The sequence below is a fragment of the Tiliqua scincoides genome, chromosome 1 (genome assembly GCF_035046505.1).
Source record: "Tiliqua scincoides isolate rTilSci1 chromosome 1, rTilSci1.hap2, whole genome shotgun sequence".
In the NCBI taxonomy this organism is placed as follows: Eukaryota; Metazoa; Chordata; class Lepidosauria; order Squamata; family Scincidae; genus Tiliqua; species Tiliqua scincoides.
This window is the reverse complement of record NC_089821.1, coordinates 246,659,825-246,685,718: the sequence shown is the minus strand read 5'-3', so window position 1 is coordinate 246,685,718 and position 25,894 is coordinate 246,659,825. Positions and strand designations below refer to the sequence as shown.

Genomic DNA, 25,894 nt, shown 5'->3' with positions numbered 1-25,894 from the left:
AGGGCATCATAAAGACCTATATTTCAAAGTCTGCAGCTGTTAAAGCTAAACACTTCATTCAACTCTACTTGTAAACCACCTTGAAGACCTAAACAGTGAAGATGTAGAGCATAAAGTCTCTTAAATAAAATATATTTAAGGCATGGTTAATATTACTGTACAATACAAGATGCTATGAACGAAAGCACACACTGATGATCTCAGTACCATATGATTTAATAAAACTGGATGCTGCAAACACAGCTCTCTCATTACATAGTAGTCTTGAGAGGAACTCAAGCAGAGATTAAAAAATAAAACAGTTTAAAACTAAAGACTTCCAGGAATTATAACATTTACTTCATCATATATCCCAGGACTAAGGGAAGAAGGCTGCTTTGGGAGCAGTAAAAAAAAAGCGGCTTTGATAAAGGGAAAGAATGAAAGCTACATTCAACAGCCTCATGTTGTATATTTATAATACATTATACAGACATGGTACTAGCAATTTAGAAATAGCAATGTTTGAAACCTATTATTTAATTCCAGGGTAAAAAAGTATTATTTTCCTCTACCACATTATAAACTTTGAGATTCCTAGCAAGCTCTAACTGCATGCCAGAGCCATTGGTGAATGCCAACAATGTGGGAAGCTGAAGTTAAACCAGACAAAGCAGCTTCAGTTTCTTTGTTTTCATTACGGGATTGATCTGCAACAAAGCTGCCCTCTATATGCTTCTATTCTCCAAGTGAGGGCATTTCTTAAGGCTTGTTTAGACAACACTCATATTCTGAACTGGTATGTACAACAAGGCTGGGAGCAGGCCTCATGTCTCCCACTTTCACTCTGCATACAGAACACCGTTCCTAAAGCAGGAGAGACCATGTTTATCTGAATGCGAGAGCTTCCTGACCTTGAGTGATAGTGCGACACAGTATGCGGTTCCTGTGTTCCAAACAAAAACTGCACCTCGCAATTCACTTACTGTGTTTTTTTATATAGTAATGAGACAGGGACTGGAGATGCAGAGACCCAAGACACACATACAGTCTTAGTGTGGGTATAATTGGTTATATTTACATTATTTCCTTACTCCAAGAAGATAAGGGTGGTGTGAGAGGCCTGCCTGTTCCAGCACAGGTTAGGACTTGGCTGTTAATGTGGCAACTCACTAGTGTCATTTTAGCGTACACACCACACCCATTCACAGAGTGGAATACAAGTTTAAAATAATGTGTGTAAAGATAAAGTAGCAACAGTAATGCCTAGAAAAAAGGTGCCTGAGAGGGGATATGATTGAGACATACAAAATTATTCATGGGAAGGATAGAGAGATACTCTTTTCCCTCTCACACAACACCAGAACCAGGGGACAGCCAATAAAATTGAGTGTTGGGAGAGTTTGGGAAGACAAAAGAAAATATTTCTTTACTCAGCATGTGGTTGGTCTGTGGAACTCCTTGCCACAGGATGTGGTGATGCCATCTGGCCTAAATACCTTTAAAAGGGGATTGGACAAGTTTCTGGAGGAAAAATCCATTACGGGTTAGAAGCCATGATGTGTACGTGCACCCTCCTGATTTTAGAAATGGGTTATGTCAGAATGCCAGATGCAAGGGAGGGCACCAGGATGAGGTCTCTTGTTATCTGGTGTGCTCCCTGGGACATTTGGTGGGCCGCTGTGAGAGACAGGAAGCTGGACTAGATGGGCCTATGGCCTGATCCAGCAGGGCTCTTCTTATGTTCTTATGTCCTTAATCTTCAGATTCATTCCTCGTTCTGCACTGTATCACCTGAAATCTTAACCTGTTTGGTAATTAGCTTTTATTTATTCTGCAAATATAAACCTGGTAAAGTTCTCAACCCCCCCCCCCCAAAAAAAAAAAGCTCTCCTTCAGCACAAATAAAGTATTCATGGTCGGCCATCTATACATATTTAATATATTTCCATGTCACCAGTCATTGGTGAATCATTAGTTCCTGGAACTCTTACTGTGCTCAAACAGTGAAACTGAAGATGATCACATACAGTATTAACAGCAAGTTTCCATTCAATAAATGAGATGCAATATTGTTGACCCATCATTTTCATACACTCTTCCTAAGTAACATGCTAAAAACAACAAGTACATTTCATTATCACAAACAGTTACAAAATGTTCTTGTTATTGAGGGTTGCAACAAGATATTGGCACACAAATCACCAAGTTCCACATCTCTCATATATAATTTTTTCCAGTGTGTTGTGCTGCCCACACTTTATGAACAATCCTGTACCACATGAGGTCCCTGGGCTAGTCGAAGCCCCTCTGACTATTTGAACTCTGTGTGGAAATTATGGATGCCCACTATTCGGGGTCCTTTCTATCAATTGTGACATGAGAGGGCAAGCACAATACAGGATCTTCCTGGCAAAACCAAATAATGAATGCTCAGTACCAGAAGCAGCACTCAATGATGTGTCAAGGGGGGGGGTGGGATGCAGCACTGCGCTTCAGGGCCCCCACAGCTTGGTGTCAGCAGTTTCCCACATTTTGTAAACAAAAGGAGGTAGGAAGGGATTCATGGGCATATGCCAGCACTACTACCTCTCTCCCTGTACTCAGAGGAGCATACTGGAATGAGGCGTTCACCTCCCCAGTCTGTTGAAGCTAGAGAGAGCATCTATCCATGGTTGAGGTGGTGCCTTGTTGCGTTGCTCATTGCTAGTGACAGGCAGGGGGGTGCCCTCCCAGCACTGGCTGCTCAAGAGACTTACACCTGCCCCGCCTCCAGCTCAGTTCACCCTAGCTGTGCTTCTCTGGCTGCCAGTACATGGACATGGTGATTGCCTCCTTGGACATCACACCAACAACACACTGACATCAGGACACTGCTCTATGAAGAACAGCCTTGTTGCACCAGGCTTGGTGCACTGCACTGTCAGCATGTTGTTGCCAAGGAGGATATGACAGACATTGCACTGGCATCTGTGTGCTTTCTAAACAGGATTGGGTCACATAAGAAAGTACAACAAAAGAGCTAACAGAGCACATAGAATTTAAAAAGGAAGGGGTTTTAAATTTAAATAAAAGACCCACTGTGTTAATACTGTAACAAATATGGCTTTCTATTGTTATGACCTACTTCAGTTAAAGTGTAGAAGTGGCCCTCTGTTCTGAGCTGTTCACCCCTGCTGTAGAGAATAAGACAACCAATTGCCAAAAGATTAATCAACTACTTGCGTAAATTAAATTGGCTTTCAGCCCACAGTCTTTACATACCACCTGAGAAGAGCACTAATAGTCTAGTAGCAACCTTCCTATCATGCCTGGAAAGAAAAGGCTCTCTTTTTTTAAATGCTACATTTAAATATGAAAAAGTAACATTAGCTTGTGCTTAAGAGGTTTTTCACTTTTCACCAACAGTTGTCACTCAGTATAGGAGAGGCTCCACTTGGGGACAGGGGTCAGCTGAAGAGGGCTGCAAAGCACCAGAAAATAATGGATTCCAAGGCATACAGAGCTTTCCTTCATCCACCAGCTTAGTAGGTTAAATGACCCCAGTCAAAGGACCCTCACTACATTTTTCACTTGAGAGAGGCTCTAAGCCAGTGGTCTCCAAACTGTGGCCTGTGGTCTGCCAGGATTACAGTTCTGGGCACGGCAGTGACAAGGCCTTATCCCACCCCACAGCCGCTGTTTGTCATGCCCAATCTTCATATGGCCTTGTGTCATTCAGCTGCTTCCACTGCATGTCACCCCAGAAGGCTCTGCACCCCAGTTTCCCAGAGGAAGTGGCTTCCTGGTGTGAAACTCTGTGAAGATCAGGCATAATGAATGGTGGCTGCAGGATGCAATGCTAAGGCCTCACCACCACTGAGCCCAGAACAGTGATTTTGGCAAGTCAGGTCTGGCCTGAGGGCTGCAGTTTTGCGACCCATGCCTTTTTGAAATCTCAGAGGAGTTCCACATATATTCAGTACCCTGATCAGACTGCTGGCCAATCAGTCCCATCTATCCAATTCATACTGAAAGCATGTTTTCATTTACAAATTAATCTTTCAGATTTATCCCAATTTATTACTCCCAGCTCTTTATCCCTCCAACACATTCTCTCCCCAATCCCTCCAAATAATGTCCCCTTCAAAATCCCCCCCAAATATTGATTTTCTACCATATTTCTCCATTCAAAACTTCTCTCCCAAAATTAATTTTCCTTTTCAAAATCCATTCCCCCCTTCCTGTGCAAATCCATTTTGCCTTCTGCTCCCCCCGTACTTTTTCAAAATACATCCCCCAAAATTCAGACCCTAATGTTTATTATTTAAATGTATTTATTTTCCAGTCCTCAGCACTGTGTCAGATATGATGTGGCCCTCGTGCTGAAAAGTTTTGAGACCCCTGCTCTAAGCCAACAGCACTAGTCTCTCCTCACTTCTTTCACTCCCCCAGGTGGCTCTTCCTTTAGAAAAGCTAAGTACAACAATGAGAGGAAGACGGGGGAAGCAGATGCTGACCAGACAGAAGCGGCCAGGAGCAGCAAGGGTTATAGAGGCTGACAGGTTGACCAGCCAACTGGTTGCACATGTAGTGGATTGGTGAGAGGGCAGGCACAGGGCATGATCACAAATGCACCACCTCTTGCAAATCTGCCACTTGAGGCCACTGTTTTACTTGGTCTCCTCTAACAGCTGGCTGGCACATGCATACACGCATGCAAAATACACTCACACTGTATATATTTGTGCCAAGGACCAAGACTAAAAGATCACCCAATTGCAAACATTCAAACTATGGCTGCTTCTGTTCGCATTTCTGCATTTTAAAAATCCAAAATATATTAAAGTGAAACAGTGTTAAATTGTGCATATGTTGATTGTACACTTTGCCTTCCAAGATGGGCTAGCTATTGAAACTCACATGTATTTTTCATTCTGCTTGCCATTCTATACAAGCTATAGTTTAAAATGGAAAGTTCTGTTGAGCTGAACGACTGCACTAAGTGGATTGGCATTTGCGCTTAGTTTTCCAATGGTTTGGCTGCATTAATAATGCAACAGAGGGCAGAATATCCTCCAAGTACATTAGCTAAAGAAAAAGGTTTTTATTAGCATTACAATGAGCTTTGTTCATATCTAAGAATATCTTGGTGATCAGAAACATAACTTGTTGCTTTTTAGGATTTAACATTTCACATTTAGAGGCTAAGGGTGTCTATGGCTATTAATTTTTTTTCCTATGCTGCATGGATTGATCAGCATTCTCAAGTGGTTGCAGTTCATGACAAGCTATTTTTAGCACTTTTATTGCAAATACGTTATAATCAGAAGATTATACTTAACTGGTTAGTTAGCTAAAAATAAAATGTTTCTTTTTTTAACCTTGAAAGAATTTAAAATTATAAGATATTTAAAATGCTGACAAAAATGCAAGATGATTTGGCTCTCTCTCTTTTCCATAACTATTTGCTTTTTGAAAGTTAAAAATAACATGGGGTGGGCCTGTTAACACTAGCTCAGCTTCTTACAAATTATGTGGCTAATTTTTGTTGGTTCCAGCAAATAAATCCTGCCCTGTCAGCTATGCTAAATGACGACCAAAGCAATGTGGTCTGCAGAACCTCGTGGTTTTTGGCAAGGCTGGTGAGCTACAGAACACGATTCTTTAAATACAGCATGCCAAGGATGATAATTAATGGACAAAATGAGGCACTAACTGGAAAGAGTGGAATTGTCATTTCTGGCAGCCAAGCTCTGTGGTACAAAGTCCTCTGTTGATTACAATCAAGCCAAGTCACGACATTTCTTTTAAAGCACTGTATTCTGCAAGAAGCCATATCCATCTGTAGAAGGTCTTCAGTAGGCTTGGAACATACTGGCTCATGTGAAGACTATTCATCTATTAAGACCTTAGAAGACCAGCTCTCTTTGTACTACAGTCTACACGGCTTCCTAATAAATTGTTCGGCACTGCTATTGACAACAAACGTCTTTGACTAGCCCACATTTTCAGTTGCAGCCTGCAGAAAACATAGGAAAATATTACTTAGAAGAGACACCTGTAGAATTCTCAAGAGTGTCCTTGAAACTTTTGAGTATTTGGGGGGGGGGGGCTGCTATGGCTAGGGTTGTAATCACAAAGCACAGGTGATCTGTGGTGGTGCTCACTTGGTTTTGCGGAGATGAAATGCTTCTTATGACACATGCCTCTGCTGTAGCACTGTAACAACATAAAACTGAGATGCACGAATAGCAGAGGATCACATTTATATTTTTACTGACAAAGGGGTCACATTAATCATGCAAAAACATGTTTGTTACAATTTTAACTGTCTTCTTTTTATCCCCTTGTTATAACAAAGGGGGTTGAATAAGTCCATGTTAGGCCTAAGTTGGCATGAGCTGCTAGCGGTTCCCAGCTACACTTTCTTAGTTTGGTTCAGGCTTCTCATGCCAACTTGGGCCTAACATGGACTTATTCATGACACCCCTATTAAGTTAAACCCAGTGGCATAGCTAGCAAGAGGCAGTCCGCCCCAGGTACCAGCCTTGGGGCGGTGACACCACAAATGACCCAACATCGCGGAGGTTATGAATAACCCCATCATGCAATATACCATTGGATGTGGAATTTCCAGCAGAATGTAATGGAAGAAACTGAAGTGACATATCTCCTTTCCATCAGAAGTTATGGACAAAAAACTGGAAACCCAAAAATGCATGGAGCCCTATGGAAAGCGAAACAGCCACATTATGCGTTTACTCACAAGTAGGCAAACCCGCCTTAGTCCATCAGAAAGGGCAGGCTGAGAGGAATCCAACAACACCAGATTGGTTCCTATCCAATGAAAGCAGCCCAAAAAAAACACCCAAGAAGGAAGTCCCTCCCTCCAAGCAGACGAATACATTGAGCCCTATGGAAAGCAGAAGTAAGCCACACAGCACGTTTACTTGCGAGTAAGAAAATATGCCTTGGCTCCTGGTCAAGTCAGGCAAACGGGAATACAAGCTAGCTGCATGGTCCCAATCTGATGAAAGTGGAGCTCAACAAATGCTCCAGAAGGCAGCACCGCCAAAGAATAAAACAGAGGCTTCAGCTGGTAAGGTCCAAGCAAAGCTAGATGAGTCCTGATAGTGATATGCTTGAAATATAAGAACTTACACTGAACTGGGCACTGGGGAGGGCTGAAAATCTCACTGATTTTTTTTTGGGGGGGGGGGTGTTTTTGCAGGCAGGCTACAGAGAAAATTCACTTGGTGAAACAGGGCTGGCTTCCCCTTAATTATTTGTTTTTCTTTAATTATTTATTTTATTTTGCTTGATGATGTTACTTCCAACCATGACATCACTTCTTGCGGGTCCCGGATAGATTGTCATTCTATAAAGTGGGTCCCAGAGTTAAAAGTTTGAGAACCACTGCCTTAACTCCCGTACAATCTGGCTCGCCATCTCAGGTCATCAGAGAAGGCCTTTTTGCAAGTGCCGCCACCCAAGGAGGTCCGGGGGCGGCTGCAAGAAATAGGGCCTTCTCGGTAGTGGCACCAACATTATGGAACTCCCTTCCCCTTGATTTGAGAATGGCTCCCTCTCTTGAGAGTTTTCGGCGAGGCCTGAAAACACTGTTGTTTAAACAAGCCTTCTGATTTCTGGCCTTCTTAACATTTTTATACATCTTTTAGTTTTTTACAGGCTTGATTCCTCGGTGACTTGCTCTTTTATTCTGTCTTTTAATCTGACTACTGTTTTTATGGCCTCTGTAATGTGTTTTTAAATGTTTTTATCTGCTATGTATTAACGTTTTTAAAATCTGTTTTTTTAAATATGTTGTTAGCTGCCCTGGGTCCCGTTAGGGAGAAGGGCAGGATAAAAATAAAGTTTTATTATTATTATTATTATTATTATTATTATTATTATTATTAACTCAAAACAGGCCAATGAGACATGGGGGGGGAATAACACCCTAGTGACCAAAATTCTGGAAATCATGGCTTTTAGGAATAATACCATCATGTTATATACCATTCGATGCAGAATTTCACCCATTCCTTGTGGGGAAATATTCACTGCATTTATTTTTTGGCCATTATCATTTCATGTCGTGACTATTACTATCTCTCAGTCTCACCTACCTCACAGGGTTATTGGGAGGACAAAATGAGGGGAGCAACCATGCACACCACCCTGAGCTGCTTAGGAAGGGTGGTATTAAAATGTGAATGAATTCATAACTAATATAATTAATAATTAATTAATTGATTATGTTGTATGGGGTGACAAAAATTTATGGGCCCCGGGTGTTAAACAGCCTAGCTATGCCACTAATTAAACCCCCTTTTTTTCTGAGCCCCATTGCCCTTGTTCTCTCCCACCATCATCTGTTATCTGCCCTTTCCCCATTTCCTCACCACAACGTTCCCCCTGCCCCCCACTACCCTCCACTAAGGACTTTCTGTAATCTCTCAGCAACTCTGGTTCTCTCTTTCCTTAGCCCCAAGATCATTCTGCAGTTCACATTACCCCAGTCGCTTCTTTGCTCTTCAGTCTCTACCATAGGCCTCTCTGCATGTGCATGCACACACACCTTTCCCAGGTATCCTCCCCATTCTCATTTCAGTCATATTTTGTTCTGTTTCTGCCCCCCCCCCAGTCACTTGAGGCACAAGCTACATATTAAATAGGTAAAAACATATGCTACCATTCAGAGGACAGAAAGATGTTTTTGTGAGGAGCAACTTAGAGCAGTGACAACAGTTGGTACAGGGGATATAATCCATTCCCTGTATACCTCATTTAGCAGATTCTTGCACTGCTGAGTTTTAAATGTCCATTTCCCCCACATTTATTATTATTAACAGTATTTATATACTGCTTTTCAACTGAAAGTTCACAAAGCAGTTTACAGAGAAAATCAAATAACTAATGGCTTCCTGTCCCAAAAGGGCTCACAATCTAAAAGATGCAAAAGATGCAGCAGATAGCCACTAGAAAAAACACTGCTGGGGTGAGGAGGGCCAATTACTCTCCCTGCTAAATAAAAGAGAAGCAACCACTTGAAGAAGTGCCTCTTACCCGGTTAGCAGGGGTAACTGCTAATTTAAAACTCTAAAAGGGGGAACTCATTTAAAGTTGGAGAAAGATAGTTAAAGCAGTGGTCTTCAACCTTCTTTGTGCCATGAACCACAAAATAAAAAAAAAAACAAGACTGGTGACCCACACAGTACAGTTTCCAATATATTTGAACCAAACTGAAGTAAATATTTCCAAACTGAAAGCAAAAAACATTTCAGAAAGAAAGCTAACACAATTTCTGACACTTGGAACATTAAATAAATTCTGCAGCATTTTGAAGGTGCATTCTGCAGGTGCACACAGAATGGTTTTCACGAACTCACATAAATAAAACTCCAGCTGCGGCCCCCCCATATGAGGCATCACGACACCCTGGAGAGTCACAACCCACAGGTTGAAGAACACTTAGGTATAAGTGTCTCCTCCTATTGTCAGCTCTCCCAACTCCCCCAAATACAACCTTCCTCAGCTTAATGGGCTACAGCTACATATATCTGCACAGCACAAACTTTTGCCCTGAGTTCAGTGGCAACAGCCTATAAGGTGCTAGTGCTTCCTGCAGTTTACACAGTGAAGGAGTAACAGGTGCAGCAGGCTGACTCTGACTGCAAGAGACTGAAGAAAGTGGCACCCATTCCACCATGCTCCTCTGAATACAGGGAGAGGACAAGCGATGCAGATATACCAAAACAGGCATCCCTCTCGATCCCTAAGCCCACTTGACAGGACTTAGATGTTTCCACAAAATGGTGGCCACAAACAATGAGAGTCTGGAATTCCGTCAGGAAGCTGTAAACAGAGAATGGGCTGCAATTGGCCCAAGGGCCTCGCAGAAGTTTGTTCTAAAGCACAACCCACTGAAAAAAAAAATCATCAAACACACAGAATTTTGGTGTTGGTGCTTCATCATCTACAGAGCCTGTCTTCAAAGAGGTCTGTTGAACATATGCAGCTGCATTAGAACAAGTCTGTCTAGTCCAGTACTACCTACTCTGACCAGTAGCAGCCCAGCAACGTCCTATGCAGATGTCCTCTTTAGCCCTGCTACTTCAGATCCTTTCATTAGTGGTGCAAATAACTGAAGCTGGGACCTAGTACATATAAATCGCTTGCTCTGCTAGTAAAATATGAGCCTTCCCTATCCTGGAATCATAACAATACACGCAGACAAACAGTGCAATCCTATACATGTTTACTCAGAAGTACGTTCCACTATGTTCAAAGGGACTTACTCCCAAACAAGCCTGTATAGGATTGTAGCCTTACCCCCCCCCCCCCAAAAAAAGAGAACAAGCTACAGAATGGAATGGAATAAAATTCAGAATTCAACCATTGTAAATACTGTATTTACTGTTAAATTATGCAAAACATTCTGGTCCCAGGTACCTGTAGGCAACCACATGCTGGAAGTAAGCTGGTGGGATGGTCATTTTCCACTTCTGTGTTGCCTAACTATAGTAAAGACTATTAGCACAACAGCACCTATGAACTCTTTGAGGTGAGGAGGCAGAAAAATGATGGTTGATGTCAGAACTGTTGTCAGAACTGTTAGGAATGGTGCATACAGCCCCAACCCTGCAAGGAATACAGTTCACACAGGTACCACATAGCACTCTTTGCATGCACTGTGTTCATTCAGCAAAGCAATCCGTTAAATCTGAGCCTCTTATTTTCTCCACTTGCCTTAATATTATACAGTCAGAACAAGACTTGGAAAAATGACTTTGGAAAGAGAGCCATGTTTCTAATATGATGGCAGTTTCTTAAAAGGCATAGACGTGAATACCTGTTTGCATTTCCCAAAAAAATGCATTTTTCAAGAGTTCCGACTCCATTATAACATTTCCCTGAGCATTTCTACATGGTATGTTTTGACTGTTCAACTTTGGTACCCATGGCAACATCCAGCCAAAATAAATATGCCAATGCTCTGAAGAGATCTTCAGTAAAACCCAGCCATTGATTGTCAGGGCCAAAGATGTGAGTCAATCTCATAGTGACAGGCCAAAGTCTGAGCATTTGGGGAATAAGGAGGGTAGGAGAAAATGAGCCCCCATGTGATGCACACACTGATTTGGCAAGGGAACTATTGGCAGTTAAAGGAGTCTGTAAGTGAATGAGAGTTAGCTTGGATAGAAGGAAACAAAAAACATGCATTTGTAATATGGAATCTGGAGATTCAGGGGAAAAACAGCAAAGACTTATATAAGAGTGTAAAGTTTGACATTTCTAAATTAAGCCAGTTAGTGACAGCATATCCACTCTATTATAGGTCACATTTTGAGAATCTGTATTAGAAAATGCATCTCAAATTAGCACACTTGTCCTCTAGGGGCCAGTATTGTTGTTTTGAATGAAAAGTTCAAACACAGTTTTCCAACTGAAACAATAGACTTGAAACCTGGGAAAGGTGACTGTACACATCAGAAGTTTACCAGAGACCGACGATTCATGTACACTCATTTAGTAAGAAAAGTTCACAGTATCTCAGCAGGCTTTTTCTATGATCAATATCTGTGTCTTCATATAATATGCATAAATCCTACATCCTAGTATCCTACACTAAAGCTCCTGAAACAAACTACAGAATTCAAAACTACAGAACTGTCAAACTACAGAGTTTGACAAGGATGCTATTCAAGCTTGTCCATACTGTAATCTAAGCAAAGGGAACTGAAATGATAAGTTACATTTTTCAGAGAGGTGACTACCAGATATTTCACCATTTTTATTAAAGATGCCAGAACATTTCTGTATGCTCAGACAGACCAGAATCATCATAATCAGCAAAACACTTCACTTCCATTAATATAATCCTTACAACAAACCTGTAAGGTAATGATGCATTAGTATAGTATAGTAGCTGGGGAGCTGACAGAGACAATTCTTGTCTAAAGTTACTTAGCAAGTTCATGGCAGAAGCGAGATTCAAACCAGGGAATTTCTGAAACATACTGTAATTTAGCCTTCTGACCACTTCACTAAACCACCTCTCCTATAAGAAAGAGCTGCAAGTCAGTACTGCATAAAATTTAACTCAGAGATACATTTGCTTCAAATTTGTACTCATACCTGAGTATTTAAGGATTAAAGCAGAGGTTCCTATACTTTTTAGCACTGGGATCCACTTTTTAAAACGACACTCTATCGGGATCCACCTAGCTTTATAAAACTTAAAAGTTTCATCTTTCCCGTTTCATTCTAGCCCGTTTTTATCCTTTTTTACAATGGTGGGGGGCCTGCCTTCTGGAGCATTTGCTGAGCTCCATGTTAATCAAATCAGGACCATTCTGGTGGCCTTGTCTTCTCCTTTGCCTGGCCTTGGATGGGACCCAAGGCACTTGCTTAATCGTGAGTAAACAGACGTGTGGTTCAGTTTTCACTTTCCACAGGGCTCAATACATTTTCCTTGTCAGCTGGGGGGGGGGGCTTCCTTCTTGAGTGTTTTTTGGGACATGTGTTCATTGGATCAGGACCATTCTGGTGGTGGTGCAGTCCTCTCCGCCTGCCCTTTGAAGTGGGCTGAGGCACGTTCACCCACTCATGACTAAACACGCACAAGTGACTCCAGTTTCACTTTCTATAGGGCTCAATATTTTTGTTGACAGTTATCAGCTTGTCAGTTATACAATTCACTAATCATCAGGTCCGGACTCACAGTTTGGGAACACTGATCTAGTATCCTTAAAAGATAGCACCTATGGTGAAAAAAACCCACAATTTCCCAGCACATCTCAAATAATACTATTTTGTCTCTGGGAAACAATTTCTCCCCTAGCAACAAGATGATAGTTCTTTGTGCAGAATGTAACCTCTAAACATTACAGAAAAGGGTATCCAAAAAGCATGTTCAAAAATAACTCAGTTTAGACCTAAGCCATGACAAGAAGATCGTAAACTGCACTATAAAGTTCTGCAACCAAGAATGATTTTACCATCATCATCACATGGTAGATACTAAAATTAAGCTGAATCAACTAACAGTGCAATCCTAAGCTGCACTTGGGCTGGCACAAGTCCCTTGCGCTGGACTAGGGGGGCCATAAACGTGCTGTAAAGCACGTTTGCGCCTCCTCGTGAGCAAGTCGCACCAGTGCACAGAGGTGCCCTGGCACATGGAGACTGAATTCAGCCTCCGTGGCAGTTTGCACAGTGAGCCTTGCATCGGGCCACTTGGGCCAACGCAAGGCTCTAGGGTGGGTGGGGAGGAAGCGTTACTGGGCAGAGGGAGGGCGGTTGGTGGGCAGCCCCAGGGGTGAGTGGGCAGGGAGTGGGAGGCAGGGCTGGGATTCAGCAGTTCCCTGTTCCCAGGGAGTCCCCAGGGAGTTCGGAGCGGCTTGAAGTTGCTCCACTGTCAGATTTGCACCACCTCCAGAGGTGGCACGGGTCCAAGGAGACTCATAGGGTCCAGGGCACCTTACCCAGAGGTAAGGCGCCTTACCCTTGCCTCTGGCTGAGCCAATTCTGGCCCCAATCCTGCACTGGACACAGCACAAGCCACTTGACTTGCCTGTTCCAGCACAGGGTAGGATTGCGCCCTAACTGCATCACTCAGATCTGATACAAAAACTTTCCAGGTTCTATGCTTGTGTTGGTTTTGCTTTTTCCCAGAATCTCTTTTAACAACAGGAGTAGTGAAGAAGTCAGAGACACTGCACTGTCCAATTAGCAGAGGCTGGACTGCAGATAGATGAGACAAAAGGTGCACACCACTTATAAACTGAAACACTGGTGCAAAGCCATTTTGTACTTTTAAAAGAAAGGATTTAATATAGGATGCCTTGTACCGTTTATATTTTAGATACCCACACTTCCTTATGTTCAGATTGACTGACCATAATGTGCTGTTATCAGCAAATGTCACATGTAGGGAAAGGCAGTCTTAATGGATGTGCAACACAGTTAGTTGTGGAATCCTCAACCATTGAAGGTTCCTCCAAAGCCTCTGCATTTACAGGTCATCCCTCATTATCCACTGGATTAAAAAAATCTATGGATTATAAAACAATGGAAAAATAGATTTAAAGACTCACTTCCAGGTTTCTCGCCCCTCCATTGTTCCTAATGGAATAGGGTCATGCCTCCACACCCATAGGAGTTTAATTCTGGGATTCCCTTTTGAAAATGTGTTAAATAAAAGCGGTTTTAAAAAAAATTAAAAAGTGCATCCCTTTACAATTGTGGTTTAAAAAAAGCTTACTGTTGTACTGAGGCAGTCGGCAATCAGAAATGCAAAGAACCCCCTGACTTTGCCTTGGCTCAGCTGAGGAATGGAATGATCACTTGCATGACTGTCTCTCTACAACAGTAAGAAAAGCAGGTTTTAAACTGTGATTTTAAAGAGATGCATTTTTATCCTTCTCTAGGGATATACACATTCCATCTCATTTGCAGTGGCCATTTGTGTTGAGTCAAATCTGTGTATTAAAAATCCACGTATAACAAGCTGGACCTGTATCTGTTCAAGATACTTGAAACCTCTTTTGTTCAAGCTTTAACAATTATGCTGTATCAAATATGTTTCCTATCCTGAACATGGCAGGACTTCAGAATGAATCATGAATAAGCAGCAGCCTTTATGCAGAGATTTAAATCAATAAAATTTGGGAATTACCAGAACAGAATTTCCAGATTTGATAACAATATAAAGCAGCATTTTTCAGTGTTTGTCCCCTGCTGTACCACTTCACACTGTCCACCTATTGGAAATACCACCAGAAAGAACTGATGATAATGTCATCACTAGTTACTTCCTGATGGGAGACCAGATGCAACATGACAAACACCAGTAAGAGGCTCAGGGCAGACATGAAGTCTTTTTTGATCGCATGAAAGCACACACTGGAGCTCTTCCTGCAAAGTTGAGCTTCCTACTGCTGTTCATTGCATTGCGTTGCAGGTCTCACTACCATGCAGCAGGCGTCTGGGGGTTCCACCAGTACCAGCTCAAGTACCACCAGTGGTACGAGTACCACTGATTGAGAAACACTGATATAAAGCATTCGTGGATTTTTCACACCACTTTGCATGTAACAAAGTGCTAAATGATTTTTGGACTGTAACCATAAGTAAATTAATTGGTTAAATTAACTGATTTAAAATGTTTTTCATTGACTAAAGAGGGGCTGCTGCTTAATGGCACTATTTTTTTAAAGATAAATGATAGTATTCATAAAAACTACAGAGGGGAGCATCAGTTTAGAGCAGGGATGCCCAAATCCTAGCCTGGGGGCCACTTGCAGCCCTCGGGGGTGACTAATCCGGCTCTTGGGGAACTCCCAGTCTCCAATGAGCCTCTGGCCCTCCAGAGACTTGGTGGGGCTCATGCTGGCCCAATGCAACTGCTCACAGCTCCTCATGACCTCTTACCTGAGCTGTGGGACGAGGACTCCCTCCACTACTTGCTGTTTCATGTCTGTGATGCAGCAGTGGCAGTGAAGGAAAGGCTAGCCTTGCTTTGTGCAAGGCCTTTTAAAGGCTATGAGCTATTGCAAGACCTTCATTCTTTCATATAAGTTCCATCTCTAATATATTCATCAATATATTAGAGATGGCCGTCTCTCAAAACGTCTCTCAATATATTTGAGGCCGTCCCTCAAAACAGCCATGGTGCCAGAAGATTGGAGGATAGCAAATGTCACGCCTATTTTTAAAAAGGGAAAGAGGGGGGACCCGGGAAACTATAGGCCTAACATCCATACCGGGTAAGATGGTGGAATGCCTCATCAAAGATAGAATCTCAAAACACATAGACGAACAGGCCTTGCTGAGGGAGAGTCAGCATGGCTTCTGTAAGGGTAAGTCTTGCCTCACGAACCTTATAGAATTCTTTGAAAAGGTCAACAGGCATGCGGATGCGGGAGAACCCGTGGACATTATATATCTGGACTTTCAGAAGGCGTTTGACACGGTCCCTCACCAAAGACTACTGAAAAAACTCCACAGTCAGGGAATTAGAGGACAGGTCCTCTCGTGGATTGAGAACTGGTTGGAGGCCAGGAAGCAGAGAGTGGGTGTCAATGGACAATTTTCACAATGGAGAGAGGTGAAAAGCGGTGTGCCCCAAGGATCTGTCCTGGGACCGGTGCTTTTCAACCTCTTCATAAATGACCTGGAGACAGGGTTGAGCAGTGAAGTGGCTAAGTTTGCAGACGACACCAAACTTTTCCGAGTGGTGAAGACCAGAAGTGATTGTGAGGAGCTCCAGAAGGATCTCTCCAGACTGGCAGAATGGGCAGCAAAATGGCAGATGCGCTTCAATGTCAGTAAGTGTAAAGTCATGCACATTGGGGCAAAAGAATCAAAACTTTAGATATAGGCTGATGGGTTCTGAGCTGTCTGTGACAGATCAGGAGAGAGATCTTGGGGTGGTGGTGGACAGGTCGATGAAAGTGTCGACCCAATGTGCGGCGGCAGTGAAGAAGGCCAATTCTATGCTTGGGATCATTAGGAAGGGTATTGAGAACAAAACGGCTAGTATTATAATGCCATTGTACAAATCTATGGTAAGGCCACACCTGGAGTATTGTGTCCAGTTCTGGTCGCCGCATCTCAAAAAAGACATAGTGGAAATGGAAAAGGTGCAAAAGAGAGCGACTAAGATGATTACGGGGCTGGGGCACCTTCCTTATGAGGAAAGGCTACGGCATTTGGGCCTCTTCGGCCTAGAAAAGAGACGCCTGAGGGGGGACATGATTGAGACATACAAAATTATGCAGGGGATGGACAGAGTGGATAGGGAGATGCTCTTTACACTCTCACATAATACCAGAACCAGGGGACATCTACTAAAATTGAGTGTTGGGCTGGTTAGGACAGACAAAAGAAAATATTTCTTTACTCAGTGTGTGGTTGGTCTGTGGAACTCCTTGCCACAGGATGTGGTGATGGCGTCTAGCCTAGACACCTTTAAAAGGGGATTGGACAAGTTTCTGGAGGAAAAATCCATTATGGGGTACAAGCCATGATGTGTATGCGCAACCTCCTGATTTTAGAAATGGGTTATGTCAGAATGCCAGATGCAAGGGAGGGCACCAGGATGAGGTCTCTTGTTATCTGGTGTGCTCCCTGGGGCATTTGGTGGGCCGCTGTGAGATACAGGAAGCTGGACTAGATGGGCCTATGGTCTGATCCAGTGGGGCTGTTCTTATGTAAATTTATTCAAATTTTAAATTTAAATTACAGTTTCTTTCCGGCCCCCGACACAGTGTCAGAGAGATGATGTGGCCCTCCTGCCAAAATGTTTGGACACCCCTGATTTAGAGGCATTTCCTTTCACTCAGACACAGGAGGGAATGCCTCTGAGATGGTGCCTGCTGTGATGTTTGCCTGTACTGTCTAAAACAAATACAAACACTGTCTAAAACAAATGCTTCCCAGCCTCAAATTTACTGTTTTATTTATATGCAAATTTATGCACATCTAATCAATTAAGACTCATATGACTGACTAAGATTTTTCTAATTGTAGGACAGCCCTAACTGCTTTGTAATTTCAGATGTTTTGTACTAGAAAAGTCTTTAAACAAGGTGGTTTGAACTAATCTGCTGCTGCTCCTTTGATAATAGCAAGAGGAGCTGCAAGTATGCCAGCTGCAGCTTGGATAAACAAAGATGTTAATACAGCAAAATGCTATACACTGTATAGCACCAGATCCAATCCTCTTAATATGCTTCACTGCAATGGAATATTATATGCAGGTTCCTCTATTTAACTTGGTAACTGCATCTTACAATGTATTCTTCACTTCTGTTTGTCCCAGTGTCTCATGAGCTTAAAAGTGGTTGGCCTCACAAGGCAATGCACTGGATAGAACTACGGAACTATAACTGAAACTCTGCTCATTACGTGAGGAGAGCTGATTCCCCTTTCTATATATCAAGCTATGTTTTCTCTCCTTCTTACAGTTCATTGTGAAAACCCATTTCTGCCCCAAAGCCTTGCATATTCTATCATGAGCTTCCCCGACAGGAACTACTGCAACCAGTTTCAACAGGGAAAACTGGGATGGAGAAGGAAGATTGTGCTCCATTTCTCTCAGATGTCTGTGCTGCGTAACACTTTGCACAATGGTACACCCAGCTATGGTGGCTTCTACCAGTGCAGTAGTGCTAAGCAATGTGCTAGGCCAGCTTAGGATGCTAGAAATTGTGCTGCTCTTCTGACTATTTGAAAAAAGGTAAGGATTTTCTGAGCTCCCAAAGTGAAACAGCCCTGGTTGCAATGTTCTGAGCCATCAGTTGACGTTCACAGAACACCACTTTCCTGGTGCAAGAATCTATTGGACTTCCTAAAATGCCAAAGGCTTTCTATACAGTATGCTACAGTGTGGGCCAGTCTACCCAAGCCACTGCCCTCTCCTCATTTAACTGCATTCTTTAGGCTGTGGGGACTACAAAAGGAGACCAGTGCCAAGCGCTTCATTTTATTTACATAATGTAATGGAACATAAGCATTACTTCATTGCAGTAGTGTGCCAAGCTATCAATTGTAGCACACAGGTAATTACAGAGTCCCCAAAGTCACAGTTCCTTCCATGATTGTACGGAAAGCAAAATACCTCTGCTAACATGAACAATAGTCACTGGTTAATAGTCAATAGTCACTGGTTCTATATGGATCAGATGGAAAAGTAACAGAATTTCATAAATCCCTCCCCCACAATGATTTCAAATCTAGGATTGCCATCTGTGTTGCTTTTAACCATGTAACCAATTTAACCAGTTTATTATAAACATCATCTAAAGAATAGGTATATGATATGATATTTTGAGGATATTTAAAATGGAATACAGTCGCTTCTTGAGACTTGCTCCTATGTTGTACTGTGCAACAGTACAGTAGGAGAATATGATGTCATTTTAGTGACTGCAGATCATGTATGGATCAATCTTCTATTTATTTGGCAAATGCTGCACCTATTTGTATTTCTCTGTATCACTGAGATCAACATTACTTCAATCATGTAACTAACCACAAACTCCAGTGAGGAGTAGAATACCTAAGTAGGTGCCTGGAAACAGCTAACAAACAGAATGCAGATAAAAGACAATGTTGTTGGTAGTGGGTAAGCCTGGTGACAAGGGATCAGGCATTAAGTCTGACGTGAAGGAAATTTTACTCCTCCTGAAGGAGTAGGTTCACAACATAAAGGTACTGCTAGATTCACTGTTGTGCTTGGTACCTGTGACCACGACATCTTGAATGCCGGCTACTCTACTGTTTACACACTGTTTCAAAATAAGGACCAAACTACTGCAAAGCACTCTGAATAAGACTGTCTTTGAACAGTGCTCCAAAATTTAACTGGTCAAGATTATCTCAGCAGAGCCACTAAAGGTCTTCAGAAATCCTTTTTTGGGTGCCTCCATCTTCTGAGGTCAAGGGACCCTAGTCCTTTACCAAGGAGAAGTCTTTCTCAGTGGTGTCATCCAAATTATGGCACTCCGACCCAGTGGCGTCACTAGGATTAGCGTCACCTGGCGCGGGAGGCCTGCACGTCACCCCATGCAGTGGGTTGGTCAACGCCCCAAGTGGTGGGCGTGGTGATGTATTATTGCCCCGCCCCCACTGCACCTTTTTCGGCTGTACCTTTTGGTAGAACACAGATATTTCAATGTGGTTTGTTTCATTGCATTCTGCATGAAATTACGCATTGATTGATGTATAACATGATGGTATTAATCCTCCAAACTCTGATTTTAGTGATTTTGAAAACTTGTAGAGTCACACACACACACCCATGTCAACTTACTAACACTTTATTGCAGCAGTTCTCAAACTTTTAGTACGGGGACCCACTTTTTAGAATGACAATCTCTCCAGGACCTATTGGAAGTGATGTCATGGCCAGAAGTGACATCATCAAGCAAATTAAAATAAATAATTATAAATAATTAAATTAAAAGAAATAATTAAATAAGAGGGAGCCAGTCCTGTTCCACCAAGTGAATCTGCTCTGAAGTAAGTCCTATTGTAGTCAATGGAGCTTACTCTCAGGAAAGTGTGGGTGGGATTGCAGCCTGTGAGCCCAATCCTGTGCATGTCTACTCTGAAGTAAGACCCATAGTGGTCAATGGAGCTTACTCTGTAGCCTGCTTGCAATACCCCCCCTCCCCAGAAAAAGAATCAGTAAGATTTCCAGCCCTCCCCAGTGCCCAGTTTAAAGTTCTTCTATTTCAGGCATATCAAGATAAGGACCCACCTGGCTTTGCAAGTGCAAAATAGAAAACTTTCCCCTTACCAGTTGAAGCCTCTTTTCTTTGTCCTTCTTAGTGGGAGGGGGGGGGAGGCTGCCTTCTGGAGCATTTGTTGTGCTCCAGTTCCATCAAATCGGGACCCTTCTGGTGGCCTCACGTTCCCCTTTGCCTGGCCTGACCAAAAGGCAAGGCACGCCTGCCTACTCATGAATAAACACGACCATGTGGCTGAGTTTGCTTTCCATAGAGCCCAACAGACTGCAGGAGGGAGGGAGGGACTTCCTTCTCAGGTGTGTTGGGGGCTGCTTTCATTGGATCAGGACCATTCTGACATCGCTGGAGTCATCTCAGCCTGCCCTTTCCAACAGACTAAGGCAAGTTCGCCTACTCACAAGTAACTGCGCGATATGGCTCACTTTCACTTTCTATAGGGCTCCATGCATTTTTTCTTTCCTGTTTTTGGCCATAACTCTGGAACGAAAGGAGCTATTTCAATTCTGTTTTTTGCATTGCACTCTGCTGGGAATTCCGCATCCAACAGTGTATGGCATGATGGGGTAGCTCCTGAAGCCGCAACATTAGCATGTCCTCCCCACGGCGCATCACCCCCCCCCCAGCGCGTCACCCGGTGAGGCCCGCATCCCCCTACCGACGCCAGTGCTCTGACCCTATGCATGTGTGCCTGGTATTTTCATTACTGTTGTTTATGTGCTAGATCAGGGGTGTCCAAAGCTTTTCTCAGGAGGGCCATATCATCTCCCTGACACTGTGTCAGGGGCCGGAGAAAAAAAGAATTAATTTACATTTAAAATTTGAATAAACTTACATAAATTTACATAAATTTAATATATTCAAGATGAACTTATATGAATGAATGAAGGTCTTGCAATAGCTCAAGGTCTATAAAAGGCCTTGCACAAAGCAAGGCTGGCCTTTCCTTTGCTGCCGCTACTGCATCACAGATGTGAAACAGCAAGCAGTGGAGGGAGCCCTCATCCTACAGCTTATGCGAGAGGACAAACAGTCGCCCTCATGCTGAGAGCAGTTGCGTGAGGCCAATGCAATCTCCAACAAATCTCCTAAGGGCTCTATGGTGCAAACAAGAGGCTCTCCCACGTTATTGCAAGCACCAATCATGAAGGGGAGATATTCAACAGGGCACTGGATCCAGCTCATTGGAGACTGGGGGCTCCCTGAGGGCTGCACTGGGAGGCCTCGAGGGCCGCAAGTGGCTCCAGGGCTGGGGTTTGGACACCCCTGTGCTAGATGAAGACTATCCTTTTTCACAGGTTTTTAATGACATCCAATCAAATTTATGATACTTCACTCAATCTTTAAAGGTGTGTTTCTTTTGTTTGAATTGCTATTTTTATCTGATACAGCAGCAGTCTCCCAAAGTGGAGACCACTGCATGCCTGTAAACCAGTCTCCGGCACAGAAGGCGCTTCCTGTTCTGCCCTGGGGCTTCTCATTTGCGCTGCAGATAGCCCCCTGAGCTTTGCACTGGCCAGCTGCACATGCCCAGAAATCTGGTTGCAAAGCCAGCTGGGGTGAAAGACTCAGAAGCACAAAGCAAGCATGAAGGTCTTAGGCGCTCTATGGCACAAACAAGAGGCTCTCCCACGTTACTGCAAGCACCAATCATGAAGGGGAGATATTCAACAGGGCACTGGATCCAGCCCATGTGTTGGAGAATGCTAGATGCTTTATGTGGCTGGGGGAAAAAGTGTGCATTCAAGACTACTCTTAGTGCATCAAGGAGGTAATCTAATTTTTATTTTTGAAACAAGTTTCTCTCATATCATCCTAATAATCCATTCCAAAGTTTATATATAAACAGCTTACTTTTAAAGACTTATGTTCTTGTTATATATGCTAATTCTGGAGAGCAATGTAATTTACTTTTACTTGTCTGAGAGCAGAGGCTAGAGACAAGGGCAGGGATTCCCAAACTGTTGAGACCTGCAGCAGTCCCCCCCCCACACTGCATTTGCCCCTTGTGACTTCCAGATGTGACTGGCAATGATGCCATTGCCAGTTACGTCCAGGTTTGGAGACCTGAAACACCTCCAAAAAGCAGTAGTTAGAGGGCCAGGTCAGGCAGAAGGGTTTTTCCCAGCACCTATTTTTTGCACTCTGTGCTCTCCCCAAATCTCCAAGCCTCCAACCAGTGTTTGGAGCAGCATGGTATCCCTGATGGGGCACAGCATCATGACGCACAGTTTGGGAGCCACTGTATTAAGGGCTACTTCAAATCTACTATAAGGAATTATAGTATAATGCTAAACAGAGGCACAGGTACCAACTGCCTCTGGTCTACATTAATTTAAACTGGGACAAATGCTGCAGAAACAAAATGATCCACAAGCCCTGAACTATGAGACTGTTGGTTAAAGGATATGTTAAAACCCAACAGAGGTGATGTCTGGGAGCAGAGAGAAGAGACAGCTGGAACGTCTAGAACAATTTCCCTTGAGAATTCCCTTGTTACGAATTCCCCTAACACCCAAAAGAAATCAAAACAATAGCTACAGAAGTTTGGAGGTGGGAGATTAGAGGTCAAGAATTTATAAATATAGCTGCCATGCTGAGGGGAAAAAATCTATTAATGTGATTTTGAGACTGAAATAAAGCTTAGCAAACAAAACACTAGTAAGGAAGGTTCAATATTTCACCTGAGTGAACATCAGGCCCTTGCTAATGCTCAGTACGAAAGAGGCAAGTATAACTCTCTTCTGAAGGTTATTGCTTCATATTCTTCCTTAGCATTTTTATGGTTCATATAACAGTGGCATTTATAATAAAACAGGTAATTCATTCATACGACAGCCCACAATACAGATTAATCAGGGCTCTTGACAAATGAAATTAATTTTTGCAAAGTTAAAAAAGCAATTAAACTTCTCATGACATTTTTCCCCTTTTGCACTGACCTATTTTTGGAGCTAAATAATGTACTTATGCCTGAAGGGAATGCATTTCAGCCTGAGGAATGGAAAACTGCCATGAGCCAAAATATATTCACAGAAAAACACGAAGCATTTAAGGTTGTCATCTATGCACGTCATCCATGCACAAGGGTAAAAAAAAGTCTGCAAAGATATAGGCATGATATTGAAGGCTTCACCATAACAACCTGAAAAGTAACTTTCCTATGCTCTTAATCCTGCCTTCTTTCAGAGTGGCTTGAGCTACAGCCAACACTTACAATGGAAACAAATGAATTTCTAACATCATTTTAACTGCAGAAAAAAAGCAGTGTGAGAACTTTTGTTCTGCACACATTTCTTTGAAAATGCCAATAGCCAATTATGTTACTAAGCTCTGGAGACTTAAGATACACTAAATGTTTTTTGGGGGCGGAGGAGCAGGATCCATATTCATTTATTGTGCCTGTGATAAAGAGGTCATTTGACAGGTCCACTATAAGCACTTGACAGGTCTCTTGACCACAGAACTGTAAATGTTTCTGAAAGCGTATCTGCTGTGGTGGAACATTCAGAAGGACTCTTCAACATGTATACATTTATCATCAACCCCACCCCATCCCCCAAGACCATTTTAAAAACTGGCTGAATGAACTATGACCACTATCAAATTCAGCTCATAAACTCATTCCCTAGAAAATGTTTCTATACATCATGCAGGCTAGAGATTACATCAAAAAGTAATACCAAGAATGATAAAAGCTACCAATTTTTCATTTTTAATCACAAAATGTATAATCCATCTTAAATACTAAAGGTTGTGCCCTATGTTCAGGCACAGATTTTGTAAGGGAGCAGGAACAAGAGGTTGAATAGAGGAGGAGGGATGGGCAAAATTGTTTTTCCCTCCCTTACAAAAATGGAAGATCTTCAGTGAACAAAAAAACCTTGGGATATAACCCTAAAATGTCATGTGTGAGGAACACAAAGGAATTTTAACATAAATTCTATGTTAAAAATGAAAAAAGTAAACAAAATAGTGATGTGGTTGATCAGTGAAACCGTGCACTGCAGATACCTGTCTATTTTTTCTTTCTTTCTGAGAGCTTGTGTGACATAGCAGCTAGGAGACCTAGTTGTGATCCAGAACCTCCACAGTTCAAATATCATCTCTGCCATGACCTCATTAGATAGCCTTAAGCAAGCTACTGCCTACCAGTGTGAGTTCCCCAGCTGCAACACTGAGATAATAATACTTCCTTACCTTGCATGATTATCACCACAACGTGTAACATGTGAATTCTTTTGGAATATTTAAGAGTACTATATACACATTAGGTTTTTTTTTTTTCAGGTCTTGCAGATAACATATGGGAAACCAATGAAATAGGCTTTGATTGTGAACAAACAGTGGGATAAGATCTTTCACCTTTTCCCACTTAAACTCACTTCTTCCATGCACAGATGATATGGAGGGATTCCACATGTGTATTTGCAACACAGGTGTGAAATCTGTGGGAAGTCACTATCTTGAGGCAGAAAGTGTCAATGGGGAAAATGATTAAGCCCCTTCACCTTCTCTGCGTTGTGATTTTTATCAGAGCAAATTAAGACAAGAAGTTGGGGCTTTGTTATACAGGTGCAGCCTATTTATGCGTTTCTACTCAGAAGTAAGCCCCATTGTTGTCAATGGGGCTTCCTCCCAGGAAAGGGTGGAGAGGATTGTAGCCTAAAACTCATGCTTTGCTTGCTGGGAAGGCTTGCTTGCTGGACTGTTTTGTTTCCGTAGGCTGGAGCACCTGCACCGTTTTGTTTCCTTAGGCTGGAGAGCATACACCACCTGGGGGGGGGGAATTGGGCAAGCCCTCCCGCTGCCTGCTGCCCTGCTTCTTTCACAGTTGGAATGCTGAGCTTTTAAGAGTCCAGTCCTATGCATTTCTACTCAGAAGTAAGCCCCATTCCAGTCAATGGGGCTTACTCCCAGGAAAGTGTGGAGAGGATTGTAGGTTAAATCTCATGCTTTGCTTGGTGGGAAGGCTTGTTTGTGATTGCCTGAACCATGGGGGGGGGGTTGGGCAAACACTCCCTGGGTTTTTTAAAGCAATCCCCTCTGTTGCTACCACACCTGTGCCTGTGTGTGTGTGTGTGTGTGAGAGAGAGAGAGAGAGAGAGAGAGAGAGAGCTCCACCTTGCTGCACATGTTCTGGCTACAGACGTTTTCTACCCCCCATGCCCTCTTCAGCCTCTTTGCTGGCTCAGGGGCTCCAAGAGTGTTACTGTTCCTTGCAGTGTACTGAAAGGAGAACCTCTTCCATGGCTCCAGGGCTATTTCCCTGCCTGGGCGAGCCTTTTTAAAGTATTTTGGGCTGCCTAGATCCAGCGCAGGGCAAAGGAGACAAAGGTGTGTGCGACTTTCAGTCGTTGCCCCCCCCCCGATTCACTTGAGACAAATCCGAAGATAAAAAATCCATGGATAAATAGGTTGCACCTGTATACATATGTAACTCGTAGCTCTTATCCAAGTTCTTCAACTCAGAAGCAATCTTATCTAGGTGGCTATACCTTAATATAGAATTCAGTGCAATATATCCAATTTCCTGCTTCCAACAAGAAAGATTTAATATGCTGTAATGCCAGTATTCTCATTACAGGCAAGCGCTTGAATTTCTTCTTTACATAACAAAAAGAGTGCCCCCACTCCTCAGACTATATGACAACCAATTATCTTCCCATTTGGGA

General features: G+C 42.8%; 1 protein-coding gene across 3 annotated transcripts in view; it reads right to left on the bottom strand.

Moving 5' to 3' along the window:
- LCLAT1 (lysocardiolipin acyltransferase 1) overlaps positions 1–25,894 on the bottom strand; it is a 154,851-nt gene that overhangs the window by 48,435 nt on the left and 80,522 nt on the right. The window lies entirely within an intron of this gene.